Raw genomic sequence first — 9,986 nt, 5'->3', positions numbered from 1 at the left:
AGGTCCCCAGTGGCTTATATCACGAGATAGACTTTATTGAAATTTTGCTTCTACGTTATGATCGAAAAATAATTGGGGTTTGAAACAAAATTCATGAATGCAAAAATGTCGCTATTATGCAGATCGATGAGCACTAATATATGTTATTGAATCGTAAGGTTGATCAACTGAGGAGCAAAGACATGTTCTGAAAACCATACCTTCCTCTCTCTCGCTTAAAGTGGTCAAATTATCAGATCCCTGTGACATTCTGATATCATAAGCAAGCGGTCGCATTTTGGGTTGGCGCACGTCTGCCCAGTACAGAACATGTTCCCATTTATCGAAGTCGAAAGAGTCAATAGTGACAAAATGAGAGGCGAAGAAAGTAGAGAACATCAGGTCTGATACATTTGCAATCTGCACTCCTCTTTTTGTCGAAGTTCTTAATGAGCAGCTGGACGACAACGCAGTCATAGGTAAGGAAACGCACAGATGGAATTAGGCCTATAATAACACGGTCGAAAATACTTTCGAAAAATCAACCTAAGAGAATTTCAATAGCGCTATCTAAATGTTCCAATATTACAATGACGGAACGTGAACAGTTTTGTGTAGGGAACGTACCATAGTCTTTTTTAGTTGATTTCCTTCGTCTTTGCAATCGTGTTTACTGTTAGATTAAAAAGCTTGAGATTACCATTGGACAGCTAGAAGTCATGAACCACAGTTTACCATCAAAATAAAAGCACTATGTCTAGGTCTCAGTTCCCCATATGTTAAACGGGGGGACTTTAAAGTGACTCGGTAAAATTGTTGAAGGTTGACGAAAAAACTACGTAATTTTTGTATGAAATGATACTTATTATACTTACGCTAGTACCTCCTACTAAACCACAGGAATTCAATAGCGTAAACATTTTTTTTCCGTACAAGAAATGACAGAATGTGCGTATTCTGGGTTAGCGTTAAAGTGGAGAAAGCAGGGAACAAAATATCAACCTCCAGACAATTGGATTTCACCTTTTTTAGCGCGAGGTTGTTACGAGTAATGCGAGTATATTACGAGTGTAGGCGAGTTCACCTCGAGTTACAACGAATCGGCGAAAATTTTGAACATGTTCAAAATTTTGGAAATGAAGTTTTTTTTCTTCGTGCAAACATCGATATATCCATTCATTAATAAACAATGGTATTTGGGTACTGGTTTGGTCCACGCCCGCAGTAGTTTGATAATGAACAGTTAAGTATTTTATTATCCGTCATAACCGCTACTTGGTTGAAAGACCCTGACGATATGATTTGTGATATCAATTTTTTATGTAGCTGTCGAATTGGGGTCTAAGGTGTGGTTGAACGTCAGCAGAGGTTTAACCACTTTGTCATCACGGCTGTACACTTCACTGTAACGTGGATTGGTTCCTATGTAAAGAGCGTCATAGGGTTCTATATCTCATAGACATCGATTGTGTTTTTAAGTCGTTTGAAGCCGAAAGACGAGGAAGGATTAGACGAGTGTGATTTTTTAGAGATCACCTTTAGGTGTACCTGTATCACGTCAGGACAAGGGGAAGAGTAGTTATGGATACAGGACGTTCATTCAGGGTTTTAACATGGGTATCATTGATCTGTATTCTAGTGTACATGCCTGTACCTACAGCAAATGCCCAAAATGACCGTAAGTATTGACTAAATTTTATTTAGTTTAGTTCTGCATTTTTCCAAATACAATAACTGAACTACATAGAACATATAAACGAAGGGTATAATACAAAATATACAAACAATAATAAATTCATGTCACAATTGTATTTATATATATATATATATATATATATATATATACATATAATAACGAACTTAAAGAGAAGATTGAGTTCTGGGAAGAGGTGAAAAAATAATTATGAGCGTTTTTATTGTTATTATGCAAGGGTGGAAGAAGATCAGATATAACATGTTCTCTGAAAAGCATGGCTCTTCAAATGCCTTCATGTTCTAAATATGGCATTTGACATCGTAAAAATCGGGACGGATTTTTACGCCACGTGTTCATATAGTACCATATACATCCTTCTGTGTACAGTGCATGTAACTTTACCAAGACTTGGCCAAATTTCTTATCATTTTGATGATTTCAGAACCTTGCAATACACACACATACTTATATGCTAGATGATCAGCCTTTTTTGATCGATTCCACACCGTTTCTTTCTTAATGCAATCGCATGACCAGAACTCAACTTAATCTTTAATATTTCTATAACATGTTATTATAAATGTGAAGTATTATCCGAACTATCTGTAAAAAAAGTGCAGGAAACCGCAATCATATGCGATGCTTGACTAGGATGACGGCCTTAAAAGAAAAATATAAAGGTGAAATGTTTGTGTTAGTTTGTATCGGAGCGTGGCCTACCGTCGTGAGTATGCGCGATTGTGGAGCCTATGTCTTGCAATGTAGGTTCAATACAAAAACAACGTATGAATCAACAAGTGAATCATAAATATTGGCATGAATATCCCCTAAACTACCGTCTATAAATTGCATGGATAGTATTTGGCTGGCAGGTAAAATTGTCAGAGGTAATAATGTCAGAGGTAAAAATGTCAAAGGTAATAATGTCAGAGGTTATAATGTCAGAGGGGCTGTGGGGGGGGGGGGGGGGGGCTAAAGTATTTACAATTAGGTAGAGCAAAGCGAGCAAAGCAAGTGGAGCGTATATTGGCGTGGGATCCAGGGCAAAGCCCCGGCGGTAGTCAAGGTGCGGAGCCCCACGAAGCTCAGGGGTTTAGGCATTTAATGACGGTTAGATGAATAACGGTCAGATGAGCATTATGTTGATACCATATTTGTGACACAGGCAGGTCACCAATTGGAGTGAGGTCGAGGGGCGGCGCCCCCAAAAGCTGAGGGGTTTTAGGCATTAAATTACGATCAGACTGATGAGCATCTAGGGGCCCGCCTTGGGGCCCTTGGTGGAGTCCACAGGGCAGAGCCCCCGAAAGCTCAGATATGTTAGGGATTTATTTACCGCCTTAGGACCCTTGGTGGGGTCCGGGGGTAAAGCCCCGGGCGCTCATGGAAAAATAATGCCATTTTAGCAACGTTTGTAAATCACTGGTATCAAATTAGAAATAAACCATGTATACATTTTATGGGGGGGGGGGGGGGGGGTGGGGTTACTGCCCCATCAATACGCCAGTGAAAGGGGCGGAGGTGACGGAAGTGACTCCTCCCCATAGAGCTATATGATAAGTCTGATAATATAGCTCTAAGCTACCTCCTCACAGGTTTTTGAAGTTTTGTAGTATTAAAAAATTACATTCTATAGCAAAACTACAGTATAAAATCAAGCAATATACTTTTTTTCACACTTCACTTTTATTTTGCCGGTATCTAGTGTGCAGTCCGAAGGGTTGTAAATATTTATTAGGTAAATTTTAGTAAGTAGGCAGGAAGGGATTTCTTAAAAGAGCAAGCTGAATATTCATTTTTGGAGCACTGATCTATTTCTATAACTCTTAATCTTGTAAATATACAGTGTAAACTGTGCTTACGTGATACCAACAGAATACGTATTTTCTATAATATTTACGTGTGTATTTTGAAGGATATTATGCGAAGGAGCGTAGCGACCGAGCGAGAAGAGTTTTGCATTTTTATTAGTCTAAACGCTGTACTCTTGGGCGCTCCAGAGCGTAAAAGTGTGTTGCAGTCTTTATTTCAGTAAGTCAGTATTTGCTATACATTTTTGGTGTGCACTTTTTCAAATTTTCCGGGCGGACGATCCCCTCTGAGAAAATTGAGGTTGGACGTGTCCCCCGTCCCCCCCTTCCCCTCCGAGATCGCCGCCTATGACTCACACATTTCGCTTTCAATTGTAGAACGCTCTAGCTGTGTCCAAGAGAATAAATCCTCGGAAGGTGGGGGCATCTCACAAAAGACATGAGGAAATAAATGTGTCGTGTGAAAAGCCAGAGAAGTACACATACACAAAGGCCCGAATTCACAAAGGATGTTTGTAGACAAACCTAGGTTTATGTGCGTCATATGAAGCGTTTCAGACCAAGGTTTGTCTGAACCTGGGTCTGAAACGCATCGAAAAGCGTCATATGACGCGCATAAACCTAGGTTTGTCGACAACCTCCTTTGTAAATTCGGGCCAAAACCTCCATGGGTACGAAGTGACCTGTGTGAATGTTGGCTCCACCTACGTTGTGCTTTGCTCCAAAAAGTATCCACAAAAAAGGATTATGTATGCCCCTTTTGTGAAGCGACCTATCAGTAAACCTCCATTTTGGGCCACAGTCCATGGGCCAGTACCCACATTTTCACATATCAGTCCCTTTCTGTATTGCCCCCCGTCCCCCCCCCAAATTTTTTTTCTTCACATTGTTACATGTGTGCACAATACATATTGATGTGTCAACCGTACGAAAGTCGTGTTTCATAATGATTATTGACCTCCTTTAAATTTATATTTATATGGAAGACTTTAGAAGACAACTATAACAGTCCAACTAAGAGTGTAGAGCATGTTTAAAAGCTTCTTCTAATCTGTCCTGACTAAATTGTGTAATGTTTTTCAATTTCTTAATTCTTTGTTGAAAAACTTGCTTGCTGTCAATAGTGTATACATGTTTCATAAATTTTAAATGTCTAATCCGGTTAAACATAGTACGTTATGATTTCATTATTTGACACGTAATTCACATTATCCTATCGATATGCGTAACGATTTGTTTGGTATCATATAACAAATGACAAGTATGGTTTTCCTGAATATTGCATTACAATGTATATTCATCGTTACGAAAAATGTAATACAATATACAACAATGGGCAAAGAATTGTTTCCGGACCAATGATTTAAGTGAGTAGAACTGACATCTTATTTTTAAACTGTTGCCGTTAGTATGTACATGAATTTGAAATATAGGTAGCCTTGAAAGTGTCGCAATATATCATGTGTGAGTGAGCTTGAAGTTTAATGGTGTAGGTATTTTTTAGACTATATAGCCTTTACACTGTTTTTAATGAGATATATTTCCAATCTAATCAAACTGAGTGATGTTATCGAACCACTTAACAATATCAATCTTGTATTCTCCTAAATAAGCCTGGGAAACTTGAAAATTGCATTACAATGGCAATACATTGTCAATAAAAATGTAATACAATATACAACAATGGGCAAAGAATTTTAATGTTTCCAGACCAATGATTTAAGTGAGAAGAACTTACATTTTATATTGAACCTGTTGCCGTTTGTATATACATGAACTTGAAATAATAAGTAGCCTTGATAGTGTCGCAATATATAATGTGTGAGTGAGCTTGAAGTTTAATAGTGTAGGTATTTTAAAAACTATATAGCCTTAATAACTTAATAATAATAATAATAATAATAATAATATGTCTTGTTTACCCAGGGTAGCCTCATCAGTATTCATACTGTTCTCACTGAGGGCCCTGCAATCATATTGCCTTTACACTGCTTTTAATGAGATATATTTCCAATCAAATCAAATTGAGTGATGTTATCGAACCACTAAACAATATCAATCTTTATAAATATTTGTGGCTTACACCCAGTAAATAAGATCGATTGATCGATCTGTATTAACAAAATAAGTCAGAAAAAATCTTGGAACCATCGGGACTTGAACTTGCCATCTACTGCTTGCCGGGCTTGCGACTCTACCACCAGGCTCTCACTGGTCCATGGTAGAGTCACGATGAACTAGAAACAAATACCCAAGCTCTCTTGATTCATTCTGACTTATAAATATTCATTAGTCCGCCATGGACAATAACTTTTATAAATGAAATGCTTCCTGGGAGAAATTTCAATTATTTAAACATATTTGTGGCTTACACCCAGTAAATAAGATCGATTGATCGATCTGTATTGAAAAACATCAATAATCAATGGTAATTGGGCGCTGGGTTTCTCCACGCCCATTATGCCAGTAGTTTGATAATGAAAAGTTCAGTATTTTTTGTTTACGTCATAGCCTTTAATAGCTGCAAAGACCGTGACAATATGATTTGTGATATCAATTTATTGTGTTTTTATGGTTGAATAACTGTCAAAGCCGCGTGGGTTGGTGCGTTAGAAAATGTAAGCTTATAAGAGCGTCATGGGGTTGTATATCTCATAAGCATCGTTTGCGTTTTGAAGTCGTTTGAAGCCGAAAGACGAGAAAGATTTGAATTGTGATTCTTTATAGAGATCACCTTTAGATGTACCTATCACGTCAGGGCAAGGGGAAGAGTAGCTTTGGATATAGGACGTTCCTATGAGAAAAAAACAATTGTTTGTCTGAAAAAATTGAATATCTTGAAATTTGTAATGTTGTTAAACGATGAAATAAAGGTTACGTGTGTGATAAAGAGTAATTTGTTTAATATTAATCATGCGAATCGCTCTATTTAAAGCAACAATAAGAAACTTCTTGTTATACTAAGGGATCATCGGGGTACTCTTCCCCTCATTGTCAACATCATTTAAATGCATATCTTGCCGTTGGTGGTTAGTATTTTTTTTTTAGCAAAAGAGAATTTGTAATGGTTTGTGTTTTTTTAACTATACCATTTCTGTAATAGTTTGCTGTATATGATGTCAGTTTCCCCTCTAAACTCCAGGCGATCTAAAATCAGTTCTGTGATGTCATAAATCAGTCGAATTATTGACGTCGGACCAATGTCAATCTTCTTACCATTTAACGACGTACTTGATTCAAACCACTTTCCGACATTTGCGCGATGTCAGTTAAACATTAGCTTTGTAATGTCATAAATGTGTTGCATTAATGACGTCGGTCCAACGTACATTTTCTGATCATTTATTGACCTACTTGATTCCAAACATTTTTTGACATTGGCGTGATGTCGCTCCAAAGTCGGTTTTTATGATGTCATAATTTGGACGGATTAATGACGTCGGCTTGACGTTAATTTTTGACCATTTACTCTGATATTTTATTTTAACCACTTTCCGGCATTTGCGCGATATCGGCCCAACGTCAGCATTGAGGTTTCATAAGTTGGTCGGATTGTATGACGTCGGTCTAACGTCAATTTTATGAACATTTATCAACCTACTTGAATCTAACCGTTTTTCTGACATTGGCGTGATGTCGGCCCAACATCAGCTTTTTGACGTCATAAATTGGTCATATATTAATGACGTCGGTCCAACGTCTATTCTCTGACCATTTATGGACAAACGTGATGCTAACCACTTATGACATTGGTCTGATGTCAGCGTGACGTCAGTTTACCGACCGCGATATTGCCAATGACTGCCGACATCGGCCCGGCGTCAGCTAGCTAGCTGGGTTAATAATGATAATCTGACTGTATGTCACACTTAATGTGAAATACTGTCTTTATATTTTACATATTCTATTAGTTACCCCGGTCATCGAATTCATTCACGCACAATGTGCACCATCTCCACTCCATGGGGAGTATTCCTAATTAATGGTCACCGTAGGGCATATGGCAATTGAAACACAAGAACTTTCTTTATCCTACCAGGTCACCATTTCTCTCCTGGGTATGGAGTGGCAAAAATAGTATAATGCCTTGACAAAGGACAAACGTGCCGTGTCGGGAATCGAACCCACGACCTTTACATCTGAAGTCAAGCGCTTTAACTACTCGACCACGACACCTCTATATAATTATACCTGAGGGAAAATGCTACGTAAAATAATATAAATACTGAGAAGAAAAGAGTGAAAAGGTGGTCGCTGACGTAGGTTGAGCATCGCTGTCATGTAGATTTTAGTGTATAAATGACCGCTAGATCTAGCTTTATAGGCTCGAGCTCCCCCCTCCCCTCCCCTCCCAACTTTTTTGAAAAGTTTTTAATTTATTTATTTATTTCTAATCTTTTGACAGGTAGCCCATTCACCAACAAGTAGTGGTCTTCCATGGGGCCCTGAATGAACATATTTACATCGTTTATAACATTTATACAGAACAGTTACAAAAATAATACTCGTTTGCAAAATAAACATAATCATTAACCTAGTAAACAGTAATGTCAATAGGAAAATATTAATTAAGTCGCAATTATGTGAATAAGTCATGTAAATATTACAGAACATGCACGTAGTGTATGTACGGCTGAGTATGTCAAAGAGAAATAGAAAGAAAGAAAAAAAAATGAAATAAGAAAAGAAAGAATATTGACCTGCACAAATAAGGTATTAAAAAGGCTCATCTGACCGTGATTAAATGCCTAAAAATCCTGAGCTTCCTAAGGCTGGCCCATGGATGCTCATCTGACCGTAAAAGAATGCCTGGAACCCCTTAGCTTCTGGGGGCTCCGCCTGGACCCCCACCAGGGAACCTAAGGCGGACCCCACGTCATGTAGTGACCTTCCAGTGTCACAAATATGGTATTAAAATATGCTCAACTGGCGGTAATTAAATACCCAATCTAGATTGGTCTAGTTCTAATATTAGATTTAGACCACACATCATTATTATACAAAGAAATCAGCTTGAACTGCTGCCTAAATATCATTATTTGGTAGGTAAAGACTTTGACTAGAATCTCGTGTAAAAATTATTTTGACTGTCGGGTGGCACCTCGTAACTAAATGTATTGAGCCACTGCCAGAACATTGTGGTGGATCGAGTGTCCAGACAGCTGCACACACAGTTGTAAAACATCATCCAGGGGGGGGGGGGGGGGGGGTGTTTCATAAAGCTGTAAAATTACGCATGACTTTACGAACGACTTGTATATGGAATGCCAGATAGGATGCCCAAAGTTTTTTCTGATATTTTCAATAACCTCAATTAAATTATGGCAAAAAATATACTGTGCAATAAAACTGGTTGTTCTCTTAATAATGTTAATCTACAACTGCACAGTTCAATTTTATTTGATGTATTTAATAATGATGGAGCATCCCATTTGGCTTTTCATATACAAGTCGTTCTTAAAGTCGTGCGTAACTTTACGAACAGCTTTATGAAACACCCTCCTGGGGCCTGTCTCACTAAGCACTAAGATGCGTCTTAAGCGGCCTTAAGTCCTGTTATAGGACTTAGTGTAAGATGCATCTTAGCGGGAGTTTCACAAAGCCCACTAAGACGCGTACCGTACTTAGTACCCCTTTAACTAAGTTGCATACAGGTCGTAGCCTACGTCTCGTCGAGACGAGACTTAGTAACAGTTCTTAGTGTAATGTCATGTGATAAATTTCGCGTCAAATTTGAAAGTTTTTCTAATTCGATCTCGATGATGGCCGATCTTCAAATATTGATGGCTTTGACGTTTCATTAAAGTATTTGAGAAAGAAGACGATTCGTCGGATGCTTAATCCAGGGCTTGTTAGTTTATTACAAGCCCTGCTTAATCATTGTCTGAATTTTCTAAAATGTTTCTTTCTCCGATAAAAAGTCACAGTCCGTAGGGGAAATTTTTTGCTAGCCGACCGACATCATACATCTCACCGGCTTCAAACTTCTGCATTGATATAGCACACGAGGATCGAGCAAGAATACCGACACAGCAACATAATTTGCGTGTCTTACTATACTTACCCCCTCGACGTGGTGACTTCACCCAACAATTCCCTCTCTCTCCTACTGCACCCGGCTCTTATCCCTGTCTCTCTCTCCTTTCTTTCACCCCCGTTTCTTTTGTTTCCCTTTTCTCTTCTTTTTTCTTCTCTTTCCTTTTCTCCTTTTTTCTTTTCTTTCTTTTCCTTTCTTTCCTCTTTTTCTTTTTTCTCTTTCTTTCTTTCTTTCTTCTCTTCTCTTACTCTCTTTTCTGTCCCTTTCCCTCTCATTTTTCTCTCCCCCTTTTCTCATTTTCCCCGACAGTAGCGCAATTTTACCGATAATATCCTGACAGGGGGGGGGGGGGGGGGGGGGTCTCGCACCCCCACTTTAGCGACGTCCCTGGTTGTTATCCCATTTTTTTTTTTTTTTAAATGCACTGTCTCATGCTCTCGCACCTCTCTTTTACCGTTGTGTA

Source organism: Strongylocentrotus purpuratus, unplaced genomic scaffold (assembly GCF_000002235.5).
Source record: "Strongylocentrotus purpuratus isolate Spur 01 unplaced genomic scaffold, Spur_5.0 spur5_scaffold_7, whole genome shotgun sequence".
Lineage (NCBI taxonomy): Eukaryota > Metazoa > Echinodermata > Echinoidea > Camarodonta > Strongylocentrotidae > Strongylocentrotus > Strongylocentrotus purpuratus.
This window is presented reverse-complemented; position numbering follows the sequence as displayed.